The following is a 17,209-nucleotide window of genomic DNA, read 5'->3' on the forward strand; positions in this document are numbered from 1 at the left end:
ATATATATATATATGTACACACACACACACACAATGCTTGGAGTTTTTTATTTATCTTTAATTGGAGGATAACTGCCGTACAATACTGTGTTGGTCTCTGTCACAGAGCAACATGAATCGGCTGTAAGCATGCCTACGTCCTTTTCCTCCTGAGCCTCCCTCACACCTCACCCCATCCCACCCCTGGAGGCTGTCACAGAGCACCAGATTTGAGCTTCACACAGCAAATCTCTACTGGCTCTGTAGGTTTACCCATGGTAATGTACACATCTCAGTGCTATTCTGTCAGTTCATCCCCCCCTCTTCCCTCACTGTGTCTACAAGCTTGTCCTCCCTCTGCATCTCCAATATTGCCCTGAGGATAGGTTCATCAGTACCATATTTCTAGATGCATTAAGATACGATATTTGGGTTTTTTCTGACTAACTTCATTCTGTATAATAGGCTCTTGTTCATCCACTTTATTAGGATCTTTATTTCAGTTTAATGCTTATTCTTTTTTTTCTACTTGGAAGTCATCCATTTCTTTGTAATCAAATTCATCAGTTTCCTTTATGGTTTTTACATTTCACATCATACTTAGAAAAGCCTTTCTCATTCCAATATTATAAAAATGTTAACATATGTTGTCCCTGCTATTTTCATGGCTATTTTTGTTTGTTTCACTCTTTCATTGTCTAGAATCTATTTTGGCAGTAAAAGTTCTGTAACTTGCTTTTCTCATTCCATAATATATCCTAGATAACTTACCACATCATACTTCATTTATTTAACTATGCATATAAAATTCTAAAATAGTCCTATATCATAGCTTATTTAGCTGTTTAATAAATATATAGAGCTATACATTAGTTATTAGTTATTTATAGCACTGATGAGCATTTACGTTTTCTCCTATTTTTCAACAAGTACCAAGAATGCTGCCACAGACATGCCTCCTTATACACATGTTTTTTTAAGATACACATTAAGAAATAGGATTATTGAGTTATTAGTATGTGTCTTCTTTGCTATTCATAAACTACCCTCCAAAATGATATGCCTAATACATTTTCATTTTAAGAATTCATTCAACAAATAGTTAAGAGCTTTTTTATGTGGCAGACATTTCCAGAGGCTGAGCATACAGCATAATGGTAACCAATTCAGACAAAGGCACCACTTTGGTGATTAAGAATTCAGGCTCTAGAAAGAGGGAGGGGCTCAAATCTATCTTTATTGCTGATTCACACTGTTGTACAGCAGAAGCCAATACAACATTGTAAAACAATTATCCTCCAATTAAAATAAAGTTTTAAAAAAAGAGCACAGGCTCTAGATATAGGTTGTCTGAATTCAAATTTGGGCTTAGTAAGGACTGAATGTCTGACCTTGGACAAGTTTCTCTATCCTTGTGCCTCAAGTACCTTAACAATAAAACAATAATAATAATAGTACCCACCTCACTAGGATTATTGTAAAGACTGTTGTGCCTGCCACAGAGAAAGTATTCAGTGAAGTTCTCTTGTAGTTATTGCTTAAATTTGCTCTAACCAACTTTTACTTTTTTGCCAATGAGAGAGGCAAAAACATTATTTTACTATTTAATCGCCATTTCTCTGATTACTGGTAAGACTGACATATATTTTATCTTTTTTAGTTTCTATTTTATGATCTGTTCAAATCTCTTATCCATTTTTTCTATTGGGATGTTTTGTACTTTTCTTAATGTGACACTAAATGTGATGCAAATATTTCATAGCATGACACCTAAACTCTGACCCATAAGCTATCGGGTTCTATCTGTGGCCAAGTTACAAGAATAGCAGTGCTGACTACTATTTTGCTAAGAGAATTTCACGTTCTGTTCTCTACTTTAAAAAGATTTCTGAGTGCTTAGATTCAGGGGAAGGAGATAAGGAATACTCTCCAGGCAATGGAAAGTAAAAGCTAAAGGCAAAGGGATGGTTTCTATCTTATCTACTCTTGTTTCCTTAACATGTGGTACAGGGCCTGACACATAATGAACTCTGGATAAACACATATTGTTTGAATGAATGCAAAAACCTTACTAGGTTACAAGCTCCTTGTGGGCAAGGATGGCATCATACCTATGTTGGTATCACTCCCACAATGCCTAATAGTCTTTTTACACAGAGGAAGTACTCAAAGGTTTTTACTGAAGAGACTGCTATCTCTGAACCTGTGTGAAAGCAGCTGAGGTAATCAATGGAAAACAAACAATCCCTTCCTCATATAAAGATTATTCTCCGATTTGCAGCTGTAGATAGCTCTGTATGGAGCTGTTGTTTAGGACTCTGGTGTTGTTTAGGTCACTTCTTGAATTCACCATCTGTTTCAAGTCTTTGTTCTAGGAAAAAAAAAAACGTCCCTGGCAGCTACTATGCTGTGAGTCCATGTAGGTGCTGCTGAGACCATGTCTGTGCGGTGTTTCTCAAGGTCCAGTTTCTCTCCAAATCATTCTTCCTCAACGTGTTATTGAGAAATAAGCCCAGTCCAGGGCACTAGACAAGCTGTTTGGGTCTCCTGATTCCTCTTCCCACATGCCCTGCCTGACAGAGCTCTGCTTTGCTAAGTGCTCTTAGGCTGATTATTTTCCGGAATATCACTCTTGGTGATCTAGGCTTGTAGTCTCATGCGAAACAGCGAGACAATGTGGCATAATGGAAGAAGTGCAGGATCCTTGGAGCCAGACGATCTGGGTCTGCGTATTAACTCAGCCATTTACTACATCACCTAAATATCCCTAAGTCTCAGTTTCCTTAAGTTTTCAAATGGGAATAACAGCAATACTATATCTAACCAAGACTGCAATAAGAGTTATAAAATTAGATTAAAATGCAGAAATAGTTTATAAAGTACTCTACAAATATATGTCACTACTATATGAAATAGGACTCAAAGACTACACTAAAACAATTGCACCAGACAATTCACTTCATGAGAGCAAGGATGATGTCCGACTGGGTCACGGCTGCATCTCCAAAGCCTGGCATATTTGTTGAAGGAACAACTAAAAGAACAACAGAAAATGAAAAGAGCACCTACTAGTGACCTTCATCAAATTAATAAATCTCTGAGTTTCAATTTGCTCATTTGTAAAGTGAGAGCGATACCACTTATATCAAAAGATGTAACATAAAAGATACCTTTCTGTTTCCTTCTTCCTCCAAAGCCATATATACTTTAGGACCTGGCTGTATAAAAAGTAGATACTCTTAGTAGTTTAATAATAATGGTACTGACTCAAATTATTCTAGAGATAGTCAGGAACATTATACTATCATCTGCCCTCTAATCTCACTAAAAATTAATACAGGAAGAGCCCCTGGAGAAGGAAATGGCAACCCACTCCGGTACTCTTGCCTGGAAAATCCCATGGACGGAGAAGCCTGGTAGGCTTCATGGGGTCGCAAAGAGTCAGATACTACTGAGCAGCTTCACTTTCAATCAGACAGAGAAAGATAAATATCATATGAAATCACATATATGGAATCAAAAATGATACAAATGAACTTATTTATAAAATAGAAATAGACTCACAGACATAGAAAACAAACTTATGGTTACCAAAAGGGTAAGGAGCAGGAGGGATAAATTAGAAGCTTGAGATGAACAGATACACACTGCAATATATAAAACAAATAAACAAAAAGAATCTACCGTATAGAACAGGGAAATATATTTACTATCTTATAATAACCCATAATGGAGAGAATCTGAAAAACAAAACAATATATATATATATATATATATATACACATACACACACATTTTGAAACTGCATCACTATGCTGTATACCTAGAACTAACATTAACACTATAAATCAGCTATACTTAAATAAAAAGTTGTTTAGAAAAAAAAAATCAGTACTGGCAAAGTCATTATTAAATACTTTATCTCTGCCATGTTTAAACTGCTTCAGTTCACTCTAACTCACATATACATAAACCCTTAAAATGAACCACTGCCCTAGTAAAGTTAAGTCTTCTCAGACACAAGTGCATCTTTATGTAACCCGGACAAAATAATCTCCTATGCTCAGCCATGTCCAATTCTGTGACCCTATGGACTGTCCACCAGGCTCCTCAGTCCATGGAATTTTCCAGGCAAGAATAAGAATATTGGAGTGGGTTGCCATTTCCTTCTCCAGGGGATCTTCTTGACCCAGGGATCAAACCCGTCTCTTGTGTCCCCTACATTGGCAGGCATATTCTTTACCACTGCACCATCTGGGAAACCAAGACAAAATAACTTACTACTAGTCATAATCATTTAAGCATCAAAGCCACATCAAAACAAATTCAATTTATTGGACATAAAATGGGAATAATGTTTATTGAGTTATCAACAGTGTCCACATACATAGCATCCAATTCACATCATGCAGCAGAATTAAAGCTAGGGCACCTAACAACAGAGCGCCAAAGTACATGAAGCATAAACTGACAGAACTGAAGTAAGAAACAGACAATTCAATAATAAAGATAATTCAATAATAAGAGGTGGATGTTTCACTACTCCACTTTCAATTGTGGATAAAACAACTAGGGAGAAGATTAGTAAAGAAAACGAACACATGAACACTGTATGCCACTTAGACCTAACAGACATCTACAGAACACTCCATCCAACAATAGCAGGGTACACATTCTTCCCAAGTGCACATGATTAGGAGAGACCATGTTAAGCCATAAAACAAGCTTCAATATATTAAGAAGGACTGAAATCATACAAAGTATGCTTTCTGACCACAATGGAATGAAATTAGAAATCAATAACAAAGGAAATTCCAAAATATATGAAAACTAAACAACATACTAAATAAACATGTCAAATTATAAATCACAAGGAATATTACAAAATACTTTGAGGTGAAATGAAAATACTTTAAGATTGCAAATACAACATACCAAAACTTATGGGGTACAGTGAAAGCAATGCTTAGAGGAAACTTTATAAACATCTACTTTAAAAAAAAAAGCAAAATTACAAGTAGTAACTTTCTACCTTTAGAAACTAAAAATAAAACAAGGGTTGGGGGGGAGGCAAACTAAACCCAAAGCAAGCAGAAGGAAGGAAATAATAAAGATAATAAACAGAGCATGACCCTGTGGGGCCCTCTCGGATACAAATCCTTTCTGGGTCTCCCATCTCTTGTTTGTAGGAAAGAGGTTTCATTCAGCCTCCCTGGTGTTCCCTGAGTTCCAAAGGGCAGATGCAAACAGTTGCTTATCGGGAAGGAAGGGCAGAAGGAAAAGGAGCAGCCAAGAAGCAATAGTGCCACTGTGGCGCAGAGTCCTGGGTCCTCCGCAAGGAACACATATATAACAATGCCTTCAAGTTCTTCTGTGGGAACTAAAGCCCCCACACAGGTGGGGGATGGCAACTTCACGCTAAACACAAGATTCCTGGAACACCACTCTGTTACCTCACCACCAACCAATCAGAAGTAAGTCTGTACACAGTAGAAGATAATAAAGGCTCTGACCCCCTCCCCAAATGATTCTCCCTTTAAAACCTTTCATGGTTGAGCAGGATCTTCAGAATTGGTTTTGGAGTTCACCTTCTCCCCCAGTTGTCAGCCTCCTGAATAAAGCATTCATACATTGTCAAACCAATATTTGCCTCTCTCTAATGATTTGTTGCTAATGTAGCAACCCTAGGAGTTACAAAACTGGAAAGTCCAGGCAAACAAAGGGAAGGTGGGATGCCTAGGGCTTCCCAGGGGCTCATTCTATTCGTGAATTCAAAACATTAGAACATAAGAAGCTAAAGGCAAAGGAGAAAAGGAAAAACATACCCATTTGAATGCAGAGTTCCAAAGAATAGCAAGGAGAGATAAGAAAGTCTTCCTCAGTGATCAGTGCAAAGAAATACAGGAAAATAACAGAATGCGAAAGACTAGAGATCTCTTCAAGAAAATCAGAGATACCAAGGGAACATTTCATGCAAAGATGGGCACAATGAAGGGCAGAAATGGTATGAACCTAACAGAAGCAGAAGATATTAAGAAAAGTTGGCAAGAGTACACAGAAGAACAATACAAAAAAAGATCTTTATGACCCAGATAACCATGATGGTGTGATCACTCACCTAGAGACAGACATCCTGGAATGAGAAGTCAAGTGGGCCTTAGGAAGCATCACTACGAACAAAAGTAGTGGAGATGATGGAATTCCAGTTGAGCTATTTCAAATCCTAAAAGATGATGCTGTGAAAGTGCTACACTCAAAATGACAACAAATTTGGAAAACTCATCAGTGGCCACAGGACTGGAAAAGGTCAGTTTTCATTCCAATCCCAAAGAAAGGCAATGCCAAAGAACACTCAAACTACTGCACAATTGCACTCATCTCACACGCTAGCAAAGTAATGCTCAAAATTCTCCAAGTCAGGCTTCAACAGTACATGAACAAAGAACTTCCAGATGTTCAAGCTGTGTCTAGAAAAGGTAGAGGAAACAGAGATCAAACTGCAAACATCCACTGGATCACTGAAACAGCAAAAGAGTTCCAGAAAAACATATACTTCTGCTTTACTGACTACAGCAAAGCCTGTGACTGTGTGGATCACAACAAACTGTGGAAAATTCTTAAAGAGATGGGACTACCAGACCACCTTACCTGCCTCCTGAGAAATCTGTATGCAGGTCAAAAAGCAACAGTTAGAACTGGACAGAATTGGAACAATAGACTGGTTCAAAATCGGGAAAGCAGTACGTCAATGCTGTACATTGTCACCCTGCTTATTTAACTTATATGCAGAGTACATCATGAGAAATGCTGGACTGGATGAAGCACAAGTTGGAATCAAGATTTCTGGGAGAAATAGCAATAACCTCAGAAATGCAGATGACACCACCCTTATGGCAGAAAGCAAAGAAGAACTAAAGATCCTCTTGATGAAAATGAAAGAAGAGAGTGAAAAAGTTAACTTAAAACTCAACACTCTGAAAAATAAGATTATGGCATCCGGGCCCATCATTTCATGACAAACAGATGGGGAAACAATGGAAACAGTGAATGACTTTATTTTCTTGGGCTCCAAAATCACTGCAGATGGTGACTGTAGCCATGAAATTAAAAGATGCATGTTCCTCGGAAGAAAATCTATGACCAACTTAGACAGCATATTAAAAAGCAGAGACATTACTTTGACAACAAAGGTCTGTCTATTCAAAGCTATGGTTTTTCCAATAGTTATGTGCGGATGTGAGAGTTGGACTATAAAGTAAGCTGAGTGCCAAAGAATTGATGCTTTTGAACTATGGTGTTCGAGAAGACTCTTGAGAGTCCCTTGAACTGCAAGGAGATCCAACCAGTCCATCCTAAAGGAAATCAGTCCTGAAAATTCATTGGAAGGACTGATGCTGAAGTTGAAACTCCAATACTTTGGCCACCTGATGCAAAGAACTGACTCATTGGAAAAGACCCTGATGCTGGGAAAGATTGAAGGCAGGAGGAGAAGGGGAGGACAGAGGATGAGATGGTTGGATGGCATCAGCAACTCGATGGACATGAGTTTGAGTAAGCTCTGGGAGATGGTAATGGACAGGGAACCCTGGCATGCGGTGGTCCATGGGGTCACAAAGTCGGACGTGACTGAGAGACTGAACTGAACTGAAGTGCACAGGAAACAGGGAAAAAAGATGTCAGGGAGGGGCCAGCCCATAAAGAGGAAGGGAATAAACTTCAGCGGACGTCCAGGAAGATTGTTCACCCCATAGTACTCAGCCAATGAGTAACTACAGGAGGGACTTGTGAGCTAGAGAATAAGTTGCTGGTTGTAACTGTCCTGGGTGTGCCTGCCCATCAGACTCCTGATCTTGTAAGACCTTCATTAAAAGTCTCCTTTTGCTTTGCTTCCTGTCTCTGAGTGCATTCCTTGGTTTTGGGCTGGTGAGCATGTTTCTCACAGAAGGAGATGCAGAAACAAGGGAGGAGCAGCCAAGAAGCAATAGTGCAGCCTTGGGTCAGAGTCCTGGTTCTGTCTCAAGAGATACACATAACTATATCTTTAAATTCCTTATAGAACTAAAATGCCCAACAAATAGATGTCAACATTCATTCCAGAGAAGACTACCAAGGCCATATTAAACAAACCTGAGAAACTCATCAAAAGATTACCTGAAACTGTTAATGTGGCTACATTGAGAACACAGGTTTTGCTTCCATCCCTGTAGTTTTATTGCAGTGGTGACAATGAGACCTGTAACATTTTTTGCTAGGCTCGTGAGTAAAAACTGGATATAATATGGCTTTTCAATATTAGGAAAGATGAAAGAATAAACACCAATGTACTTGCTATATTTAACTTCTAGGAACCTATAGTGAACTGCTTGAGGAAATTGGATCTTAAAGATTACAGGTGGCAAACTTTGAAGTGCACTCCACTGAAGATCAGAGAGGCCCAACTAAAACAGCTGTGGCATCACAGCTGTGGATTGAGCAGAACTTTTTGTAGGGCTGCCTTGAAGGTGACAACTTTGGAGGAACTATGGTGACTGGCAGTGGAAAGAATCAGGACGTGTGAAAATCCTTAAAAATTTATTGACTTAAATAATAATGTTATGAATAAAAAGAAACCTTTGTGCAGAAAAAAAAAAAAAAAAGATTACCTGAGACCAGATGAAAGGAGGGTAAGCACTGAACACACCCTAATCTTATCAGAACACCCAACAAACTTAAGACATAAGAGAACTTACTCAACCTGATAAATGCCCTCTATGACAAACCCTAAGAGCTAAAACTCTCAAAAGAAACACAAAAGCAAATCTTTAGGACCTTGGTTTCAGCAATGATTTCTTTGATATGACACCAAGAGAACAAGTAACAAAAGAAAAAAACTACATTAATTAATCTTCATCAAAATTTAAAAACTTTTCTGCCTCAAAGGATATCATCATGAAAGTAAAAAAGACAACCCACAAAATGGGAGAAAATACTTGTAATCTAATAGACTTACAGAATATATAAAGACATGCATATTATTTTTTTTAATTCTTACAGCCAAAAATAAATAACCCAATTAAAAACCAGCAAAGAATTTGACAAGACATTTCTCCAAAGCAGATACAGAAATGGCCAACAAGCACAAGAAAAGAGGTTGAAGTCTTTAGTTGCCAGGGAAATGCAAATCAAAATGATAATGAGATATCGCTTCACAACCATTAGGATCAGTTCAGTTCAGTCGCTCAGTCGTGTCCAATTCTTTGCAACCCCATGGACTGTAGCATACCAAGCTTCCCTGTCCATCACCAAGTCCGGGAACTTGCTCAAACTCATGTCCATCAAGTCGCTGATGCCATCCAACCATCTCATCCTCTGCTATCCCCTTCTCTTCCTACCTTCACTCTTGCCCAGCATCAGTGTCTTTTCCAAGGAGTCAGTTCTTCACATCAGGTGGCCAAAGTATTGGACTTTCAACTTCAGCCTCAGTCCTTCTAATGAATACTCAGGACTGATCTCCTTTAGGATGGACTGGTTGGATCTCCGTGCAGTCCAAGGGACTCTCAAGAGTCTTCTCCAACACCACAGTCCAAGAGCATCAATTCTCTGGCGCTCAGCTTTCTTTATGGTCCAACTCTCAACCGTGGGCTTCCCTGGTGGCTCAGACAGTAAAGCGTCAGCCTGCAATGCGGGAGACCTGGGTTCGATCCCTGGGTTGGGAAGATCCCCTGGAGAAGGAAATGGCAACCCACTCCAGTACACTTGCCTGGAAAATCCCATGGATGGAGGAGCCTGGTAGGCTACAGTTCATGAGGCTGCAAAGAGTCGGACTTCACTTTCTTTTTCACATCCATACATGACTACTGGAAAAACCATAGCTTTGATTAGACGGACCCTTGTTGGCAAAGTAATCAAAGAGACAAAACAACAGCAAGTGTTGGTAAGATGAAAAACAAAAAGAAAAAAAAGAAAAACACAACTGGAACCCTGATACATTGCTGATAGGAAGGTAAAGTGGTACAGTAGCTTTGTAAACCAGTTTGGCAGTTCCTCAAAAAGGTGAACATAGAGATAACCAAACATCCCAACAATTTCACTCCTAGGTAAACACTCAAGAGAATATGATACTACATATCATATGTACTACATATCAAGACTACATAAAAATTTATACAAAAATGTTCACAGCAGCTCTGTGTACAATAACCAAAAAGTGTTAACAATTCAAACATCTATTAACTGACGAATGGATAAATAAAATGTGGTATATGCAATAAATAGAGTATTATTCAGTAATAAGAAGAAATGAAGTAGTGATACACAAATGAATGAACCCTGGAAATACTTTGCCGAGTGAAAGAAGCCAGATGCCACTTACATGAAATATCCGGAAAAGAGGAATCCATAGAGACAAAAAATACATTAGTGGTTGGCAGGGACTGAAAAAGGGTGATAAAAGGAAATAGAGAATGGGTGTTAATAGGAAAGGGGTTTCTATGGAGGTGATGAAATTGTTCTAAAATTAAACAATGGTAATAGCATTCATCTCACACACTAGTGAAGTAATGCTCAAAATTCTCCAAGCCAGGCTTCAGCAATACGTGAACCATGAACTTCCACATGTTCAAGCTGGTTTTAGAAAAGGCAGAGGAACCAGATATCAAATAGCCAACATCCGCTGGATCATTGAAAAAGCAAGAGAGTTCCAGAAAAACATCTATTTCTGCTTTATTGAATATGCAAAAGCCTTTGACTGTGTGGATCACAATAAACTGCGGAAAATTCTGAAAGAGATGGGAATACCAGACCACCCGACCTGCCTCTTGAGAAACTTGTATGCGGGTCAGGAAGCAACAGTTAGAACTGGACACGGACCAACAGACTGATTCCAAATAGGAAAAGGAGTACGTCAAGGCTGTATATTGTCACCCTGCTTATTTAACTTAGATACAGAGTACATCATGAGAAACAATGGGCTGGAAGAAGCACAAGCTGGAATCAAGATTGCCGGGAGAAATATCAATAACCTCAGATATGCAGATGACACCACCCTTATGGCAGAAAGTGAAGAATTAAAAAGCCTCCTGATGAAAGTGAAAGAGGAGAGTGAAAAAGTTGGCTTAAAGCTCAACATTCAGAAAACTAAGATCATGGCATCTGGTCCCATCACCTCATGGGAAATAGATGGGGGAAACAATGGAAGCAGTGTCATAATTTATTCTTTTGGGCTCCAAAATCACTGCAGATGGTGACTGCAGCCATGAAATTAAAAGACGCTTGCTTACTCCTTGAAAGGAAAGTTATGACCAACCTAGATAGCATATTAAAAAGCAGAGACATTACTTTGCCAACAAAGGTCCGTCTAGTCAAGGCTATGGTTTTTCCAGTGGTCATGTATGGATGTGAGAGTTGGACTGTGAAGAAGGCTGAGCGCCGAAGAATGGATGCTTTTGAACTGTGGTATTGGAGAAGACTCTTGAGAGTCCCTTGGACTGCGAGGAGATCCAACCAGTCCATCCTAAAGGAGATCAGTCCTGGGTGTTCATTGGAAGGACTGATGCTGAAGCTGAAACTCCAATACTTTGGCCACCTCATGTGAAGAGTTGACTCATTGGAAAAGACCATGAGGCTGGGAGGGGTTGAGGGCAGGAGGAGAAGGGGACGACAGAGGATGAGATGGCTGGATGGCATCACCGGCTCGATGGACATGAGTTTTAGTAAACTCTGGGAGTTGATAATGGACAGGGAGGCCTGGCATGCTGAGATTCATGGGCTCGCAAAGTCAGACACAACTGAGCGACTGAACTGAACTGAACTGAATAGTTGTATGACTCTCACCACTGAACTGTGTATTTTAAACAGGTGAATTTTATGCTATGCGTATTATAAATCAATAAAGCTATTTTTAAAATATTTATTTATTATTTGGCTGTGCTGGGTATTAGCAGTGGCATCTGGGACCTTTGATCGTCATTGCAGCATAGAGGATCTTTGGTTTTGGCATATGGGATCTAGTTCCGTGACCAGGGATTGAACCTGGGCCCCATGCATTGGGAGTGCAAAGTCTTAGCCACTGGACCATGGGGGAAATCTCTCAATAAAGCTACTTTTTAAACAAAACTAGAAATAACTATTATTTTTAACCTGCCTGATCGTAATATGCATGCTCTGTCATGTCCATCAATCTACCACATAAAAGCCATTGTGAATCTTCAATTATAAGATGGAAAATCTTCAATTGTAAGATGGAAAAATTAACAACCAGTATTCTTTCAACAAAGAGCTACAAGACCATCAAATTTTTGTACAAAACTCCAAAACTCTTTTTTTCATTTTTAGTTGAAGGATAATTGCTTTACAATATTGTGTTGGTTTCTGCCACATACCAACATGAATCAACCATATGTATACATATGTCCCTTCCCTCTTGAATCTCCCTCCCACCTCCCACCCCATTCCACCCCTAGAGATTGTCACAGAGCACCAGATTTGCACTCACTCCTTGCTGATTCAGCAAGTTCCCACTGGCTATCTGTTTTACATATGCAAAGTGTATGTTTTCATGCTACTCTCTCCACCTGTCCCACCCTCTCTTCCCCCTTCCAGGTCCACAAGTCTGTTCTCTATGTCTACATCTCCATTCTTGCCCTGCAAATAGGTTCATCAGTATCGTCTTTCTGGATTCCATACATATGTATTAATATACGATATTTGTTCTTCTCTTTCTGACTTACTTCACTCTGTATAATAGGCTCTAGGTTCATCCACCTCATTAGAACTGACTCAGATGTGTTTCTTTTTATGCTGAGTAATATTTCGTTGTATTTATGTACCAGTTTCTTTATCCACTCATGTGTCAATGGACATCTAGGTTCTCAGATTCATGATCTCCAAAGAAGATTTAGCTTCGGGACCAGGGACCAGGCACCAGGCTTGATCACTCAAGACATTTTGTATAGCAGTTTTATTAAATTACAAAAAGGGACAGAGCAAGTTTCTGAAATAAACATCAGAAGGGGGATGAAGAGTGCCCCACTCACTAGTCTTAGCAAAGGAGCTATATACTTTTTCAGTTGGTTATTACAGTAAATCAAAAGAATGTCTCAAGGTTGTAAAACTCTTACCAAACCCACTCCCACATTGTAAAATAACAGGATTAGTAAAAAGGTTCTCAAGGAGAAGAAACATGTCCTCAAGCATGATACAATATTGTTATATAATCCTTAGTACAGTGTTTAAGCTGAGTTGTTTTGTTGTGTAATCATCAGTTCTGGGCTTAAAGAAAAAAAAAAAAATTTTATGTGACTAACACTAAGGAATGTAGGAAAAAAGTTTGTCCTTTTATCCTCCTTGAGAACTCCAGACCCCTTTCTCCTCCTGGGGACCCTGGGCTTCTTACCAAGCTACCTAAGAATTGACTCTCACTCGCAAGCCCTAGCTATTGTAAATAATACTGCGATGAACACTGGGGTACATGTGTCGTTTTCCATTATGGTTTTCTCAGAGGATATGCCCAGCAGTGGGACTGTTGGGTTGTATGGTAGTTTTATTTCTAGTTTTTTAAGGAATCTCCTGTCTTCCATAGTGGCTGTATCAATTTACAATCCCATCAACAGTACAACAGGGTTCCCTTTTTTTCACACCCTCTCCAGCATTTGTTGTTCAGTAGCTCAGTTGTGTCCAACTCTTTGCCACCCCACTGACTGCAGCACACCAGGCATCCCTGTCCTTCACCATCTTCCGGAGCCTGCTCAAACTCATGTCCATTGAGTCAGTGATGCCATCCAACCATCTCATCCTCTGTTTCCCTCTTCTCCTCCTGCATCTTTCCCAGCATCCGGGTCTTTTCCAATGAGCCAGCTCTTCACATCAGGTGGCCAAAGTACTGGAGCGTCAGCTTCAGAATCAGTCCTTCCAATGAATATTCAGGACTGATTTCCTTTAGGATTGACTGGTTTGATCTCCTTGTAGTCCAAGGGACTCTCAAGAGTCTTCTCCAGCACCATACTCCAGCATTTATGTTTGTAGATTTTTTTGATGATGGCCATTCTGACCAATGTGAGGTGATATCTCATTGTAGTTTTGATTTGCATTTCTCTAATAATGAGCGATGTTGACCATCTTTTCATCTACTAGCCATCTGTATGTCTTCTTTGGAGAAATGTCTGTTTAGATCTTCGACCCACTTTTTGACAGGGGTGTTTGCTTTTCTGGAATTGAGTTGTACCAGCTACTTGTATATTGTGGAGATTAATTCTTTATCAGTTGTTTCATTTGCTATTACTTTCTCCCATTCTATGGGTTGTTTCATGGCGTTTACAGTTTCCTTTGTGTGCAAAAGCTTTTAAGTTTAATTTGGTCCCATTTGTTTATTTTTATTTCCATTACTCTAGGAGGTGGGTCATAGAGGAACTTGCTGTGATTTATGTCACAGAGTGTTCTGCCTATGTTTTCCTCTAAGAGCTTTATAGTTTCTGATCTTACATTTAGGTCCTTAATCTATTTTGAGATTATCTTTGTGTATGGTGTTAGGAAATGTTCTAATTTCATTCTTTTACACTGTCCAGTTTTCCCAGCATCACTTATTGAAGAGACTATCTTTTCTCCACTGTATATTCTTGCCTCCTTTGTCAAACACAAGGTGCCCACAGATGTGTTTTTATCTCTGGGTTTTCTGTCTAGTTCCACTGGTCTTTATTTCTCTTTTTGTGTGAGTACCATATTGTCTTGATGACTGTAGCTTTGTAGTATAGTCTAAAGTCAGAAAAGTTGATTCCTCCAGCTCCATTCTCCTTTCTAAAGATTGTTTGGCTACTCGGGGTCTTTTGTGTTTCTATGCAAATTGTGAAATTCTTTGTTCTCAGTTAAGTTCAGTCGCTCAGTCATGGCCAACTCTTTGAAACCCCATGAACCGCAGCACGCCAAGCCTCCCTGTCCATCACCAACTCTTGGAGTCCACCCAAACCCATGTCCATTGAGTCAGTGATGCCATCCAACCATCTCATCCTCTGTCATCGCCTTCTCCTCCTGCCCTCAATCTTTCCCAGCATCAGGGTCTTTTCAAATGAGTCAGCTCTTCATATCAGATGGCCAAAGTATTGGAGTTTCAGCTTCAACATCAGTCCTTCCAATGAACACCCAGGACTGATCTCCTTTAGGTTGGACTAGTTGGATCTCCATGCAGTCTAATGGACTCTCAAGAGTCTTCTCCAACACCACAGTTCAAAAGCATCAATTCTTCGGAACTTAGTTTTCTTTATAGTCCAACTCTCACATCCATACATGACCACTGGAAAAACCACAGCCTTGACTAGATGGACCTTTGTGACAAAGTAATGTCTCCGCTTTTCAATATGCTGTCTAGGTTGGTCATAATTTTCCTTCCAAGAATAAGTGTCTTTTAATTTCATGTCTGCAATCACCATCTGCAGTGATTTTGGAGCCCAGAAAAATAAAGTCATCCACTGTTTGCACTGTTTCCCTATCTATCTGCCATGAAGTGATGGGACCAAATGCCATGATCTTAGTTTTCTGAATGTTGAGCTTTAAGCCAACCTTTTCACTCTCCTCTTTCACTTTCATCAAGAGGCTCTTTAGTTCTTCTTCACTTTCTACCATAAGGGTAGTGTCATCTGCTTATCTAGTTCTGTGAAAAATGCCGTTGGTAATTTGATAGGGATTGCACTGAATCTGCATTATTTCTGGCAGTATAGTCATTTTCACAACATTTGATTCTTCCAACCCAGGAACATGGAATATCTGTTTATTTATGCTGTCTTTGATTTCTTTCATTAGTGTCTTATAGTTTCCTGTATACAGCTCTTTTGTCTCCTTAGGTAGATTTATTCTTAGGTATTTTATTCTTTTTGTTGCAGTGGTAAATGGGACTGATTCCTTAGTTCTTCTTTCTGATTTTTCATTGTTAGTGCATAGGAATACAAGTGATTTCTGTGTATTGATTTTGTTCTGTGACTGATTAGCTCTAGTAATTTTCTGATAGTATCTTTAGGGTTTTCTGTATATAGTACCATGTCACCTGCAAACTGAGATTTTTACTTATTCTTTTTCAGTTTGGATTCATTTATTTTTTTCTCTGATTGCCATGGCTAGGATTTCCAAAACTATGCTGAATAACAGTGGTGAGACTGAGCACCTTTGTCTTATTCTTGATCTTCAAGGAAATGCTTTCAGTTTTTCACCATTGAGAATAATATTTATTGTGGGTTTATCATATATGGCTTTTATTATGTTGAGGTAGGTTCCGTCTATGCCCATTTTTTAAAGATAAAACTATTACTTTTAATGAAATCATATTATTTAAAACAGTCATCAAATGCCAACTATGATAAATGCTGAAAAAATTAAGCAATTTTATTTTTAACAAAGGATTTTAAAGTGTTTAGCAAAGCTCTATAATATATTAAAATCTCCAACTCAAAAACAGCATATTTTATTTGTTTGATTTATCAAGAACTAGTACTAATTGTCTAACAGAGCTAAGCAAAGGAATTTCAGACATTCCTGAACAACATTTCCCAGCTTGTAATTTCACGAAAAGTACCTACACTAAGAGCTTCCCAGGTGGCTCAGTGGTAAAGAAACTGCCTGCCATGCAGGAGATGTGGGTTTAATCCCTGGTTGGGAAGATTCCCTGGAAAAGGAACCCACTCCAGTATTCTTGCCTGGGAAATCCCACGGACAGAGATGTCTGGTGGACAACAGTCCATGGGGTCACAAAGAGTCAGACACGACTTAGCAACTAAACAACAATAACAACCTCCACTAAGCATTGAGAATTCTGTCAGAATAAGTTTCCAACCTTATTCTGAGTTGCATGAGTTCATAAAACTCCATGATGTCCTATCTGCAGCCCCACACTTTAACTGTCTCTTAAGAATTTCTTAAAAAGGAAAAACTCTGATAAACCTGTATTGAAAACAAAGTTGAAAGAATAACAGAAGAGGGAAAGCTCCTAACAATAAAGGAATTCTGAAAGTATGTTCACAATTTTCAAAAACTCTATGCATGAGTTTACAATCTTTTAGCATGGTGTGACCTTACAAAAGTTGCTTGACTTATTTTTACCTTGTTTTTTAATTCCTTATAATAAAACTATCTGCCCTAACCATTTATTTGATTGCTATGAAAATCAAAAAAGAAAGCATTCTGTAAAGTACAGTTATTATCTCCTAAATGGACAAGCAGATGATTAAAATATCAAACACTTCTTAGGGGGAGCATAAATCTGGGGACGGAC

At 38.9% G+C, this 17,209-nt stretch overlaps 1 protein-coding gene and 1 non-coding gene across 4 annotated transcripts in view; one reads left to right on the plus strand and one right to left on the minus strand.

The window, feature by feature from the left end:
- ZFYVE9 (zinc finger FYVE-type containing 9) overlaps positions 1-17,209 on the minus strand; it is a 176,909-nt gene that overhangs the window by 137,180 nt on the left and 22,520 nt on the right. The window lies entirely within an intron of this gene.
- LOC122437517 lies at positions 8,090-8,223 on the plus strand. The gene has a single exon (XR_006268329.1). It is a non-coding gene; the product is annotated as a small nucleolar RNA SNORA1 (small nucleolar RNA).

The sequence above is a fragment of the Cervus canadensis genome, chromosome 2 (genome assembly GCF_019320065.1).
Source record: "Cervus canadensis isolate Bull #8, Minnesota chromosome 2, ASM1932006v1, whole genome shotgun sequence".
NCBI lineage: Eukaryota > Metazoa > Chordata > Mammalia > Artiodactyla > Cervidae > Cervus > Cervus canadensis.